At 47.3% G+C, this 15891-nt stretch overlaps 1 long non-coding RNA gene across 1 annotated transcript; it reads left to right on the forward strand.

Annotated features, from left to right (window-relative positions):
* Window positions 1-876: 876 nt before the first annotated feature.
* On the forward strand, window positions 877-7120 carry LOC141407933 (uncharacterized). Its single transcript, XR_012419510.1, has 2 exons — window positions 877-1685; window positions 6532-7120. It is a non-coding gene; the product is annotated as an uncharacterized lncRNA (long non-coding RNA).
* Window positions 7121-15891: the final 8771 nt, after the last annotated feature.

A 15891-nucleotide genomic window follows, 5' to 3' on the forward strand; every position in this document is an offset into this window, starting at 1 on the left:
GCCTCAGCCTCCAGAGTAGCTGAGATTACAGGTGCTTACCACCATGCCTAGCTGATTTTTGTATTTTTAGTAGAGACAGGGTTTCACTATGTGGGCCAGGTTAGTCTTGAACTCCTAATCTCAGGTGATCCACCCGCCTCAGCCTCCCAAAGTGCTGGGATTACAGGCGTGAGCCACCACACCCAGCAGATTAAGAAACATAATCAAGGAGCTTGGGGGAAGTGGGGCTGAGAATTTGCATTTCTATCAAATTCCATCAGAACTCAGCAGGTGCTGCTGCTGATCCAGGGAACAGGCTTTGAGAACCAGGGCTCAGTTGATTACGAGTATAATTAACAATCTCTGATCCCATCACTGGCTCCCATTTCAGAGCAATGGTTGGTGCCTGCAAGGTTTCATGTCATCGGGTCCTCACACAATCCCATGGGGTCCCAGTGTTCTTATGGATGAGGTTACCAAGGCTGCAACATTCACAGTGAACTGTCCAGGGTCACGCAGCTGCAGCCAAAGTCTGGGTTGGAACACTGGTCTAATTACAAGCAGGAGAGAACCTGGGCAATTTCTCTGGGAGCATCAAAGCAAGCTCTCCCACCACCTGCTTGAGCACATCCAAATCCTTCCGACCCACCCAACTCTGCAGCAAGCAAAGAGCCTCTCCTCCTGCTGGGAAAGCAGTTTCTTGCGGCGCGGCCTTTGCGAAACTCCGTGGAGAAATGGCGCCCCCTGGTGGCTCCAGAGAGAGCAGCGTTCCATTCCCCGGGCTGGGAGCTCTTGTCTCATGCGTCATGGGCATTCTTGGAGTCCATCACTAACATGGAAAATATTATTCAGTCCATTCCATCCTAGGAAAGAACTCAGGGTGCTGAAAGGAGGTGGGGACTTCAGAGCTCAGGAATGTAAAGGAAGGGCGGCGGACCGGGCCTTGGGGCCCTCAGGGGGCTGGAATGGCTAAAGCACAGCTGAGAACAATCCGGACTTTCATCTTTGACCTTCCCAAAGACTTCTGCTGAGGAATTTTCTTTTTTTCTTTTTTTTTTCTTTCAGACGGTGTTTCGCTTTTGTCGCCGAGGCTGGAGTGCAAGGTCGTGATGTCGGCTCACTGTAACCTCTGCCTCCCGGGTTCAAGTGATTGTCCTGCCTCAGCCTCCTGAGTAGCTGGGATTACGGGCGTGCACCAGTTAATTTTTGTATTTTTAGTAGAGACGGGGTTTCGCCATGTTGGCCAGGCTGGTCTCAAACTCCTGACCTGGGGTGATTCACCCGCCTGGGCCTCCCAAAGTGCTGGGATTACATAGGCGTGAGCTGGCGCTCCTGGCGGAGGAATTTTCAGGACTAAAGCTATAGTGTTGTGATGAGAGGTCGGTGTGCTCCCTGAATGCCGGTGCCGATTCATAATCTGGTGCATTTGTTCACACATTATTCATTCAACAGATACGCTTTTGCGTGCAGTACTATTCTGGGTGCTGGGACCACAGAAATCAGCAGAACAGACAGAATCTCTGCCTTCACGGATGCCCTCCTGCCCTAGAACAGTGAATGTATGAATAAATCAATAGGTAGAACACATGGAGAAAAATAGATAACACTTAATAAAGAGATGTCATTGAGATGACACTTAAGCAAAAACCTGGAATGAGGAGAAAGAACAGATATCTGGTGAAGAAGTGTTCCAGGCAAAGAGAATGGTAAGAGCAAAGACCCCGGGGCGTGGGTGTGTTTGTCTAACATGTTTGAGTTCTTTTTTTTTTTTTTGAGAGGTAGTTTCGCTCTGTGGCCTCGGCTGGAGTGCAGTGGTGCGATCTCGGCTCACTGCAAGCTCCGGTTTGCAAGCTCCGGTTTGCAAGCTCCGGTTTGCACGCCATTCTCCTTCCTCAGCCTCCGGAGTAGCTGGAACTACAGGCGCCCACCACCACACCCGGCTAATGTTTTGTATTTTTAGTAGAGACGGGGTTTCACCGTGTTAGCCAGGATGGTCTCGATCTCCTGACGTTGTGATCCGCCCGCCTTGGCCTCCCAAAGTGCTGGGATTACAGGTGTGAGCCACTGAGCCCAGCATTTTTTTTTTTTTTTAAATTAAAAAAATAAGTGTAATCCCAGCACTTTGGGAAGCCTAGTGGGGTGTATTGCCTGAAGTCAGGAGTTTGAGACCAGCCTGGCCAACATGGTGAAACCCCATCTCTACTAATTTGCTGGACATGGTGGTGGGCGCCTGTAGTCCCAGCTCCTTGGGAGGCTGAGGCAGGAGAATCACTTGAATCTGGGAGGTGGAGGTTCCAGCGAGCTGAGACTGTGCCATTGCACTCCAGCCTGGGTGACAAGAATGAAACTCTGTCTCAAAAAAAGAAAAAAAATAAAAATAAATATGGTGCTGGGCGTGGTGGCTCATGCTGTAATCCCATCACTTTGGAAGGTAGAGGTCAGGAGTTGGAGACCAGCCTGGCCAACATGGTGAAAACCCCCCTCTACTAAAAATACAAAAATTAGTGGGGCATGGTGGCCTGTAATCCCAGCTACTTGGGAGGCTGAGGCATGAGAATCGCTTGAACCTAGGAAGGGAAGGTTGCAGTGAGCCGAGATCATACCACTGCACCCCAGCCTGGGTGACAGAGCAAGACTCCATTCCCCTCCCCGCCAAAAAGAGAGATGGGGTCTCTCTACGTTCCCCAGGCTGGGGACCGTCTTGACCTCCTGGGCTCAAGGGATCCTCCCATCTCTGCCTCCCAAAGTGCTAGGATTACAGGTGTGAGCCACCACGCCTGGCCCAGACTAGACTCTTGATGATAGAGTGGGATGTATCTCTTCATATCCAAGAACCACTTACCCTGTTACTAATTCAACAGTTTTTATTAAATCAACTCATTTTGTTTTATTTTTTTATTTATAGAGACAGTGTCTTGCTATGTTGCCCAGGCTGGTCTTGAACTCCCCAGCTCAAGCAATCCTCCTGCCTGGGCCTCCCAAAGTGCTACGATTACAGGTGTGAGTCCCCACGCCTGGCCTGAAATAAACTCACTTTTTTCCTTTTTTTGGAGACAGAGTTTTGCTCTGTCACCCAGGCTGGAGTGCAGTGGTGTGGTCTTGGCTCACTGCAACCTCTGCTTCCCAGGTTCAAGCAATTCTCCTGTCTCAGCCTCCCCAGTAGCTCTGGGATTACAGGAGTGCACCACTATGCCCAACTAATTTTTGTATTTTTAGTAGAGACAGAGTTTCACCATGTTGGCCAAGCTGGTCTTGAACTTCTGACCTCAGGAGATCCCCCCAGTGGCTCATGCCTATAATCCCAACACTTTGGGAGGCCGAGGCAGGGGGATCTCCTAAGGTCAGAAGTTCAAGACCAGCTTGGCCAACACGGTGAAACCCTCTCTCTACTAAAAATACAAAAATTAGCCAGGAGTGGTGGCCAGCGCCTGTAATCCCAGCTACACAGGATGCTGAGGCAGGAAAATTGGTTGAACCTGGGAGGCGGAGGTTGCAGTGAACCGAGACTGTGCCATTGCACTCCAGCCTGGGCAACAAGAGCGGAACTGCGTCTCAAAAAAAAAACAAAAACAAAAACTAAATAGGCCAGGCACGGTGACTCACACCTGAAATCCCAGCACTTTGGGATGCTGAGATGGGAAGGTCAGTTGAGCCCAGGAGTTCAAGACCAGCCTAGGAAACAAAGTGAGACCTTCCATCTCTACTAAAAATTTAAAAAATTAGCCCAGTGTGGTAACACATGTCTGTAGTCCCAGCTACTAGGGAGGCTAAGGCGGGAGGATCGCTTGAGTCTGGAAGGTGGAGGCTGCAGACAGCCGTGATAGCACCACTGCATTCCAGCCTAAGAGGAAGAGCCAGACCCTGTCTCAAAAAAAAAAAAAAAAAAAAAAGGAAAAGAAAAGAAAAACCTCAAATACTTATTTCAGCATGATAGAGTCCCTTGAGGAGAGAATAGGAGAGAAAGGGGAGATGGTAGCGATAAACATGCCTTTGAGAATTTTTACTAAACAAAGGAGTAGAGAAATAGGACCCTCCGTGGAATGACATCTCTAGAGGTGTCTAGCTAGGTGAGACAGTAAGATTTGCCGGGCGTGGTGGCTCATGTCTGTAATCCCAGCACTTTGGGAGGCCAAGGTGGGTGGATAACTTGAGGTCAGGAGTTCAAGACCAGCCTGGCCAACATAGTGAAACCCCATCTCTACTGAAAATACAAAAATTAGCTGGGTGTGGTAGGCAGGCCCCTGTAATCCCAAGCAGGAGAATTGCTTGAACCCAGGAGGCGGAAGTTATAGTGAGCTGAGATTGCACCACTGCACTCTAGCCTGGGTGACAGAGCAAGACTCCGTCTTGGAAAAGAAAAAAAAAAAATTTAAGTGCATGTTGACACCTTGTATGGTCCCAGGATTTGGGGCCTGGGTCTTGCCTTGTTTCTAGATAATCTGGTTCAGTGCCAAGATTTTAAATAGCATCTCCATGCTGATGACTTCCCCATTCAGGTCTCCTGTCTCCTACACACAACCAAATCTACAGACTGGCTGGTGTATTCAGCCATCAATTGTCCAGAACAGAACTCCTGACTGCCTCTTGGCCCACCCTCTGCCCCTTCCATATGGCTTTCATAAGCATGAGAGTAAGGAGTGGCCCTTGTTCTCTTTTTCCTCCCACTTGGCTTCCAGGCTATTAGCAAGCATTGTGAGCTCCCACCCTCACCCCTATCTCTACTGCTCCCATCTTTTAGTCTCTCTGTCTCCACCCTTGGCCCACGAATCACTTTTCCACTCGGCGGTCAGGCAGATCTGAAAAAGTAAATCAAGTCACGCCAGTTTTCTACTTAAAATTCAACATTGTTATCCAGGACAACCAGAATGAAAAACCAAATTTTTTTTTTTTTTTTTTTTTTTTAGATAGGGTCTTGCTCTGTCAGTCAGGCTGAGGTGCAGTGGTGTGATCACAGCTCACTGCAGCCTGGATCCTCCTGCGTCAGCCTCCCAAGTAGCTGGGACCACAGGTGTCTGCCACCACGCCTGAGGTTTTTTTTTTTTTTTGAGAGGGAGTATTGTGCTTGTCGCCCAGGCTGAGCTGGAGTGCAATGCCACGATCTCGGCTCACTGCAACCTCCGCCTCCCAGGTTTAAGCAGTTCTCCTGCCTCAGCCTCCCGAGTAGCTGGGATTACAGGTGCGTGCCACCATGATGGCTAATTTTTTTTTTTTTGAGACAGAATCTTGCTCCGTTGCCCAGGCTGGAGTGCAGTGGCGTGATCTTGGCTCACTGCAAGCTCCGCCTCCCAGGTTCACACCATTCTCCCACCTCAGCCTCCCAAGTAGCTGGGACTACAGGCGCCTGCCACCATGCGTGGCTAATTTTTTTGTATTTTTAGTAGAGATGGGGTTTCACCATGTTAACCTGGATGGAATCAATCTCCTGACCTGGTGATCTGCCCGTCTCAGCCTCCCAAAGTGCTGTGATTACAGGCGTGAGCCACCATACCCAGCCAAATTCTTTTTTACATAGCCAATTTGAGTTGGGCTTAGGTCACTCAGAGGCAAAAGAAGTCAGACTAACCCCACCCGTCCTGGTGCTCCGTGAGCCACCGCGCCTGGCCCATTATTATTTTTTTTGAGACGGAGTCTTGCTCTGTCGTCCAGGCTGGAGTGCAGTGGCATGATCTCGGCTCACTGCAACCTCTGCCTCCTGGGTTTAAGCAATTCTCTGCCTCAGCCTCCCGAGTAGCTGGGATTACAGGCACTTGCTACCATGCCTGGCTAATTTTTGTATTTTTAGTAGAGACGGGGTTTCACCATGTTGGCCAGGCTGGTCTTGAACTCCTGACCTTGTGATCTATCTTCCTTGGCCTCCCAAAGTGCTGGGATTACAAGTGTGAGCCACTGCGCCTGGACAATTTTTTAATTTTTAAATTTGTTTGTAGAGATAGGGGTCTCCCTATGTTGCCCAGGCTGGTCCTGAACTCCTGAGCTCAAGCAATCCTCTGGCCTCAGCCTCCCAAAGAGTTGGGATTACAGGTGTGAGTCACTGTGTCCGGCCACAAACTCTTTGCAGTGGCCTCCAAGTTACTCCATGATCTTTTCCTGGCCTCTGATTTCATCTCAGACATTCTCTGCCTTCTTCATCATTTTGTTCTCCAAGAGTCTATCCTCTGCCACACCCACACCACCCCCACCACTGGCAACCCTTGAGTTTCTCAAACTAAGATTCCCTTCCAACGGTGTATTGCTTGGGATTCTCTCTTCCGATACCCGCACATGGCCAGTTTCTTTTCATCCATCGCAACTTAAATGTCACAGGTGGATGCTTTTGTGCAAACACAACCTCCCTGCCCGCTCTGCCCCACATCCACATGTGGCCTTGTCATGTGGCCACGCCTAGTTGCAAAGAAAACTGGGAAATGTAATATTTAATTGGGCAGCTCTGTGCTTCCTTTTAGTCACATTCCCCAAGGGCAGTACTATCTTGATTACTCACCACAACATGCGTTTTACATTTACACAAATAGTCTCCTGTTATTTATACTTACTTTTCCCTCTGTTTTGAAGATCTCTACTACTCCAATGCTGATGAGTTCCTGTCACCTGGATTCCAGACCTTGCCCCAGATCCGAGCCTTCCAGAAGCCTAGTTTCAGCCTTTTCTTTTTCTTTTCTTTTTTTTTTTGAGACAGAGTCTCACTCTGTTGCCCAGGCTGGAATGCAAGGGCATGATCACGGCTCTCTGCAGCCTCTGCCTCCTGGGTTTAAGTGATCCTCCTGCCTCAGCCTCCCGAGTAGCTGGGATTACAGGCGTGTGCAGCCATGCCCAACTAATTTTTGTATTTTTAGTAGAGACGGGGTTTCGCCATATTGGCCAGGTTGGTCTCGAACTCCTGCCCTCAGGTGATCCGCCCATCTTGGCCTCCCAAAGTGCTGGGATTACAGGCGTGAGCCACCGCACCTGGCTTCCAGCCTTTTTTCTGAGTCAATAAATGACACCATATTCTACCAATATTTTTCCTTGAGTCAGCAGTGGTTTCCTACGCCTGCAACTCAAGAACTCTAAGGGTTACTGCCTCCATTGTTTGTTAAGGCACCACAAGACTTTGCTGAACTGTACATAATGCTTTAGGTCAATAAAATAATCATCATCATAATGACAACTGAAGAGAAAGTCATGATAATATCAGCCTATTGAGCACTATGGTTTTTTTGTTTTGTTTTGTTAAGATGGGGTCCCTGTCACCCAGACTGGAGTACAGTGGCATGATATCAGCTCACTGCAACCTCTGGCTCCTGAGCTCAAGCCATCATTTTGCCTCAGCCTCCCGAGTAGCCCTGCAAATTTTTTTTTTTTTTTTTTTTAAGTAGAGACGAGGTCTTGCTATGTTGCCCAGGCTGGTGTCAAACTCCTGGGCTCAAGCTGGGCTCAAGCTATCCTCCTGTCTTGGCCTCCCAATGAACACTATATTAGTTAGCACATAGATTCTGTACAAAGATCAAGAGAGAACAATCTACTTTATTTCCCATTTAGTAGTCCATCTATAAGGGATTGAGAGCTATTTGGGTGACTTCCTGTTCTTTGGTTGGGCCCCAGGCTCCTCCTATCTTGTTGCTCAGTGTCCTCAACACATGGCTTCCACCTTAGGGACCAAGAGAGTCACTCTAGCTCCTGCAGGAAAGAAAGGAAGACAGAGGGAGGGCATTCTCTTTTCCGCTCATGGTCTTGGTCCAGAAAGTTGCCTACATTACTTCTGTTCCCATCCCATTGGCCAGAACCTTGTCATGTGGCCACGCCTAGTTGCAAAGAAAGCTGGGAAATGTAATAATTGGGTAGCTCTGTGCTTCCTTTTAGTCACATCCTCCAAGGGCAATGCTATTTTGATTACTCACCGTGACATGCGTTTTACATTTACACAAATAGCCTCCTGTTACAGAGCTCCTTTGGTTTCTCTTTTCACTCTGTTTTGAAGATCTCAACACAGGTCTCTGTAAATATCTAGTCCATTTCTTCGGCTTCCCCATCTTCTGTGCAGTCACCATATTTTATCAAAGTACTCTCCTAGCAATGGCCCCCATATGGCCGCCTCCACACACATCACTGCCTCTTCTCCCCAGGAAGGAGATGCTGGGACATAGGCTATGTGGGTGCAAAACACTGCCAGGTTGCTCTCCCACATAGCAGCTGCCAGCCCACACTCCTGCCAGGTGCATGTGGGGGTTCTAGAGTCCCATGAAAGGTATTTTATTCATTTTTGTCATGTCTGTAGTTGGACATCTGTTGTTTTTTGCATGGCCAGCATCCATTCTTCCTTTTTTTGGTCACTGTGCCCTAGCATTATTTTAGGAAACTACCTGTTCCCTCATTCTCAATCCACGTGATTCAGATGGGACTGAGTCTCTTACTTCCTGGTGTGACCATGTGACGACACACTGGCCAACCACCATCTAGCACCTCCCAATCAATCCAGGGAAAGCATGTGACTCAAACTGAATCAAATTAGAGCCAATTCAGGACTTTTACTGGAACTGTTGGGAAAAAGGCTTTCCCTTTCTCTGTGGGTGGTTAAGCTGGAGCGGGTGGAGGCCAGGACTGCTCCCATCTCAGAGGAGAAGCTACTTGATGGTGAAACAGGCCTCTGCAGAAGAAAGCATAGCTGAGAGACAAAGAGAGAGGCTAATTCTCATACTGTGATTTGTGCCCCGGAACCAACCAAGCCTGAAGGCGACTTGCTCTAGAGCTTTCAGTTACATAAGCCAATAAATTCCTTATTTATTTATTGAGACGGAGTCTCGCTCTGTCGCTTACACTGGAGTGCAGTGGTGCAATCTCAGCTCACTGCAACCTCTGCCTCCCAGATTCAAGTGATTGTCCTACGTCAGTCTCCCGAGTAGCTGGGATTATAGGTGTGTGCCACCACGTCCAGCTAATTTTTGTATTTTTAGTAGAGACGGGATTTTGTCATGTTGGCCAGGCTGGTCTCAAACTCCTGGCCTCAAGTGATCCACCTGCCTCGGCCTCCCAAAGTGCTGGATCACAGGTGTGAGCCACTGTGTCCAGCCAAATTCTTTTTTACATAAACCAATTTGAGTTGGGCTTAGGTCACTCAGAGGCAAAAGAAGTCAGACTAACCCCACCCATCCTGGTGCTAGGCATACCGTAGGTCACAGGACAAATGTTTGTTTTTTCTTTTTTTTTTTTTGGTAAAGAAAGGCAGATTTATTAGAGAAAGTATGAAGATACACTGCACAAAAGCAATGGGCGGCACAGCAGAGAAGGGGCTGTCTGCAAATGTTTATTGCATGAATGAATGAATTCATGTGTGGGAATAAATGAGACATGAGAGACAGCTGCCCAGTGATGTGTAAATACCCACAGTGAGTTATCCAGGAGTTCAGGTGAGGAACACAGGCTTATTTATTTTGCTAAATATAAATTCTAAGGCTAAACAAGACACATGTGAGCTCATTCATTGCACTTCAGTTTTGTTCCTTTTGCTTTCAGATAATCAGATCATGACAGGTGCCTGCCACCATGCCTGGCTTGCTTTTCTTTCTCTCCCTTCTTTCCTTCCTTCCTTTCTTCCTTTCTTCCTTTCTTTCTTCTCTTTCTTCTCTTTCTCTCCTTCTCTCCTTCCTTCCTTCCTTCTTTCTGTCCTTCCTTCCTTCCTTTCTTTTTTGTTTTTTTGAGATGGAGTTTCACTCTTGTTGCCCAGGCTGGAGTACAATGATGTGATCTCAGCTCACTGCAACCTCTGCCTCCTGGGTTCAAGCGATTCTCCTGCCTCAGCCTCCCGAGTAGCTGGGATTACAGGCATGCACCACCATGCCCAGCTAATTTTGTATTTTTAGTAGAGATGGGGCTTCTCCATGTTGGTCAGGCCGGTCTTGAACTCCCGACCTCAGGTGATCTGCCTGCCTCGGCCTCCCAAAGTGCTGGGATTACAGGCATGCGCCATCACGCCTGGCCACACCTGGCTTATTGTATTTTAGTAGAGCCGAGGTTTCATCATGTTGGCCAGGCTGGAGAGCACACCACTGCACTCCAGCCTAGGCAACACAGTAAGACTCTGTCTCTAAATAAATAAATAAATAAATAAAGTAAATAAAATTACCAGAGTTCAAGCACAACACAGGACATGTGTGACAGGCCTGTGTCCTTTGCATCTCTTACCTGTGATTTGCTTTTTTTTTTTTTTTTTTGAGACGGAGTCTCGCTCTGTCGCCCAGGCTGGAGTGCAGTGGCCGGATCTCAGCTCACTGCAAGCTCGGCCTCCCGGGTTCACGCCATTCTCCTGCCTCAGCCTCCCGAGTAGCTGGGACTACAGGCGCCCGCCACCTCACCCGGCTAGTTTTTTGTATTTTTTTAGTAGAGACGGGGTTTCACCGTGTTAGCCAGGATGGTCTCGATCTCCTGACCTCGTGATCCGCCCGTCTCGGCCTCCCAAAGTGCTGGGATTACAGGCTTGAGCCACCGCGCCCGGCCTGCTTTTTTTTTTTGAGATGGAGTTTTGCTCTTGTCACTTAGGCTGGAGTGCAATGGTGCGATCTTGGCTCACTGCAACCTCTGCCTCCCAGGTTCAAGCATTAGGAACTTTTTGGGCTTCGGGCTTTAAATAGCAGAAACTATGATTTAGAATGGCTTACATGGCCAGGCACAGTGGCTCATGCCTGTAATCCCAGCACTTTGGGAAGCTGAGGTAGGAGAACTGCTTGAGCCCAGGAATTTGAGATGAGCCTGGGCAACATGGCAAGACTACACTCTACAAAAAATAAATTAGCTGGGTGTGGTGGTGCATGCCTGCAGTCTTAGCTAATCGAGAGGCTGAGTGGGAAGGATCACTTGAGCCCAGGAGGTCGAGGCTACAGTGAGCCATGTTCACACCACTGCATTCCAGCCTGAGTAACACAATTCAAGCCCAACACAGGACATTTTTGACAGGCTAGCGTCCTTTGCATCTGTGATTCACTTTTGTCTCATAAAAACAAAAACAAAAACAAAACAAACAAAAAACAGAAGAAAGGAGAAAAAGAGTGGCTTACATTTTCCCCCCCCAAAATTTGGAGGTAAGTATCTGCTGTTGCTGGCGGAACAATACCAGTACTGGCTACTCTGTGATCATCTTGGCTTTCTCTCTTGGTAAACAAGATGGCTGCTGCAGCTCCAGGCATCACGTGAGTATTCAAAGCAGGAAGAGGCAGGAAAAGGGCTGGAGCCAGTTGTGTCTCTCCCTTTTTTCAGGAAAGCAAACATTTCTTGGAAATCCAACAGCATAGTTGGCAACTGCAGTTGCAAAGGAACCTGGGAGAACAAATGTGAAGCTTTCCAGCTTCTAAAATAGGAAGAAGAATGGCCGGGCATGGTGGCTCACGCCTGTAATCCCAGCACTTTGGGAGGCTGAGGCAGGCTGATTACCTGAGGTCAGGAGTTTGAGACCAGCCTGGCCAACATGGTGAAACCCCGTCTCTACTAAAAATACAAAATTAGCCAGGCGTGGTGGTGCATGCCTGTAATCCCAGTTACTCGGGAAGTTGAGGCAGGAGAATCACTTGAACCCGGGAGGTGGAGGTTGCAGTGAGCTGAGATCATGCCATTGCACTCCAGCCTGGGCAACAAGAACGAAACTTTGTCTCAAAAAATAAATAAAATAAATAAAATAGGAAGAAGAAAAGAGTCACAGGTTAGGGATGGTAGTTGGCTTAGCTAGGAGGGTGTATCTGTCACAAGAAAGATCATAGAAGCCACAGTGTTCTAGAATATTGAAATCTCTTGTCCTCCTTTCAGTTCTTGCCCCTGAATGACAGACACCGCCAGAACTCATTTCAGGTCTATATGCATCCACAAGCGACTTAATAGTAATTCACTATGTGAGTTATTAAGGGTTATTAAAATGCAGCATTCGTGAACTAAAATTAGCCAATTTATCCATGCCTGTATTCTGCCAAGTCCTTCTGGCTGCCACTCAATGCTTAATGACCTTGCCTTTGCACGAATAGCTGAATTGGGTATGGGGTTTCCTTTTGAGGTGCTAAAAATGTTTTAGAACTAGATAGAGGTGGTGGTTACACAGCATTGTGAATGTGGTAAATACCACTTTGGTTAATTTTTCCTTATGTGAACTTCACCTTAATTTAAATGAAGGAGAAGGAAAAGGAAGAGGGAGAGGGACAGGAGACGCAGAAGGCAGAGGAAGGGAAGGAGAGAAAGAAAATCAAAGAACCGTAACAGTTATTGCTGGTGGCCATATGGAAAAAAACCCCTAATACTTTTTTTTTTGTGGATGGAGTTTTGCTCTTGTCGCCCAAGCTGGAGTGCAATAGCGCCATCTCTGTTCATTGCAACCTCCATCTCCCGCGTTCAAGCGATTCTCCTGCCTCAGTTTCCCAAGTAGCTGGGATTACAGGCGCCCACCACCATGCCCAGCTAATGTTTTGTATTTTTACTAGAGGTGAGGTTTCACCATGTTGGCCAGGCTGGTCTCGAACTCCTGACCTCAGGCGAGCCATTCACCTCAGCCTCCCAAAGTGGTGGAATTACAGGTGTGAGCTACTGCGCCTGCCTCCACATTATTGTGGTTTTTTTTTTTTTTTTTTTTTGAGACATTGTTTTGCTCTTGTTGCCCAGGCTGGAGTGCAATGTTGCCATCTCGGCTCACTGTAACCTCTGCCTTCCAGGTTCAAGAGATTCTCCTGCCTCAGCCTCCTGAGTAGCTGGGATTACAGGCATGTGTCACCGCACGCGGCTAATTTTTTGTATTTTCAGTACGGAGTGGGCTTCAACATGTTGGCCAGGCTGGTCTCAAACTCCTGACCTCATGTGATCCACCCGCCTTGGCCTCCTAAAGTGCTGGGATTACAGGCGTGAGCCACCGCCCCCGGCAACCCTAATACATTATTGTTACAGCCTTTGGGCAAGGCCTTTTAACATTTCCATGGGGTAAGTTCCACTCTTGGGAACTAATGTGTAAGAATATGTGTGCAAGAAGATTTGTGCAATATTGCTCATCTTGGCAAAAATGGCAAACAAAGTAAATATCCATCCGTACAGAGTTTCTGAAGAGATCACGGTATAGCCACGTCACAGAATATTGCACAGCCACTGAAATGCTCTTTGCCGGGTGGCCTGGAGGGATGTCAATGTGATGTGTTAAATGAGAAAAGCAGGATACAGAAAAAAATGAGTATAACATGAAGCTATTTATATAAACCCCCGTGTATTCAATTCATATATATGTATGTTTGCATGTCTATATTTACATATACAGGTATGTGTATCCAAATATGTATGTATATGTGTACTTTTTTTTTTTTTTTTTGAGACGGAGTCTCGCTCTGTTGCCCTGGCTGGAGTGTAGTGGCGCGATCTTGGCTCACTGCAAGCTCAGCCTCCTAAGTAGCTGGGACTACAGGCGCCCACCACCATGCCCAGCTAATTTTTTGTATTTTTAGTAGAGGTGGGTTTTTTTGTTTTTTTTTTTTTTTTGTATTTTTTTAGTAGAGATGGGATTTCACCATGTTAGCCAGGATGGTTTCGATCTCCTGACCTCATGATCTGCCTGCCTCGGCCTCCCAAAGTGCTGGGATTACAGGCGTGAGCCACCACACCTGGCCCCCTTTTTTTTTTCCCCAGATATAGTCTTGCTGTGTCACCCAGGCTGGAGTGCAGTGGCTCAATCTCAGCTCACTGCAACTCCACCTCCTGGTTCAAGCAATTCTTCTGCCTCAGCCTCCTGAGTAGCTGGGATTACAGGAGCCCACCACCACGCTTGGCTAATTTTTGTATTTTTGGTAGAGATGGGTTTCACCACGTTGGCCAGACTGGTCTCAAACTCCTGACCTCAAGTGATCTGCCTGCCTCGGCCTCCCAAGGTGCTGGGATTAAAGGTATGAGCCCCTGAGCCTGGCCGTATATGTGTATTTGTATAAAATTACCTAGGCACGGAGAAAAAGAAGGGAGTATACAAATCCGAGGTGAGAACGAGAGAGAAAAAGGAGAAATATGGAAGGAGAAGCCAAGAGAAAAAGAAAGAGAAAACCAAAAAGATTTCTGTAGAAGAAACTTCCTGGCTGGGCATGTTGGCTCACGCTTGTAATCCCAGCACTTTGGGAGGCCAAGGTGGGGGTGGATCACCTGAGGTCAGGAGTTCAAGACTAGCCTGGCTAACATGGTGAAACCCCATCTCTACTAAAAATGTAAAAATTAGCCTGGCGTGGTGGTGGGCACCTGTAATCCCAGCTACTCGGGAGGTTGAGGCAGAAGAATCACTTGAACCTGGGAGGCAGAGGTTGCAGTGAGCCGAGATTGTGCCATTGCACTCCAGCTTGGGAGACAAGAGCAAAACTCCGTTTCACAAAAAAAAAAAAAAAAAAAAAAAAAAAGAAACGTTCTTTCCTCCAATATATATGTGATCACCTTTGTGATTTTATGTAAAATTATATGCATGGGCATGTACATGTATAAAACCGTTAAATCATACACTTACTTTTAATGCATTATAATCAAACAGAATTTAACATAGAATTAAACTTACTGTGGCATCATCATTATTAATTATGCCTATGATGCCTCCTTTATGCAGAGGGTAACAACGCATATTTGCATGAACAGTATTTCTAGTGTATAATTTTCCAATTATTTGGTATTAGAATATGTATGTATTATGAGTCAAATATGAATTATTTAGAATCTCCCCCCCGAAATATATCCGGAGTCCCGGAAGTTAATTTATGTGGCTGAATAATTAATATAGGTGCTTATAGCACCCCACTCCCTTAAAGAAAAGAGCATTCGGTCTTTGCCTGCCCAGCAACTGAGGCCCTTGGAAGAGACTCTGCCTTTGCCCAATAGTTTCCCTGGATTTTTGTAATGGGGAGAATGAAACAGCACAGAGGGAGCTGTGGAGTAGATCAGTAGAGCTTTTCCTGTTGAGCAGGCCCTTGCCAATCACTTTCGTTCTTCTACTCCAGATCTGGGTTTCTCAGCGCTTGGTGTGAACATGTGACCCAGACCTAGCCAGTAGGAGGACTTCATTCATCTGGCCAATGTGATTGGTCAAGTCTGGGCACATGACCCAAACTGGACCAATCAGAGGATTAATTTCTACCACTTCCTGCTGAAACTGTCAGAGACACACCTTTCTTGAGACTGCTGGCCGCTCCCACCACATTGAGAGTGAAGCCTCACAGAAGACACTGAGAGTGTGAAGGACTAGAAGATTCTGATGGCATCTTTGAGCACCTGTCTCCAGCTGTGCTAGGATCTTAGGATCTGGATATATTTAAAGTGCACAATGTCATTTTTTTTTTTTTTTTTTTTTTTGAGACAGTCTCTCTCTGTTGCCCAGGCTGGAGTGCAATGGTGCGATCTTGGCTCACTGAAACCTCCGCCACCTGGTTTCAAGAGATTCTCCTGCCTCAGCCTCCTGAGTGCCTAAGGTTAAAGGTGCATGCCACCACGTCCGGCTAATTTTAGTATTTTTTTGTAGAGACGAGTTTTTCTCATGTTGCCCAGGCTGGTCTTGAACTACTGGGGTCAAGTGGTCTTCCTCTCTCTGCTTCCCAAAGTGCTAGGACTGCAGGTGTGAGCCAACACGACTGGCTGTGTTCATGAGATAATGTTGTCTCATCTGGTTTCTGTTTGATCTCCAGATTAATGGTATATCCATCAAGAGTAGTATTCTTGGCCTGGGGCTGTGGCTCACACCTGTAATCCCAACACTTTGGGAAGCCTAATTGGGAGAATCACTTGAGCCCAGGAGTTTGAGACGGTCCTGGGCAACATAGAGAGACCCCATCTCCACCAAAAAAAGAAAAAAGAAAAAAAAAATGCCAGGTGCAGTGGCCCACACCTGTAATCAAAGCACTTTGGGAGGCTGAGGTGGGTGGATCACTTGAGGTCAAGAGTTCGAGAACAGCCTGGCCAATATGG

The sequence above is a fragment of the Macaca fascicularis genome, chromosome 10, assembly GCF_037993035.2.
Source record: "Macaca fascicularis isolate 582-1 chromosome 10, T2T-MFA8v1.1".
Lineage (NCBI taxonomy): Eukaryota > Metazoa > Chordata > Mammalia > Primates > Cercopithecidae > Macaca > Macaca fascicularis.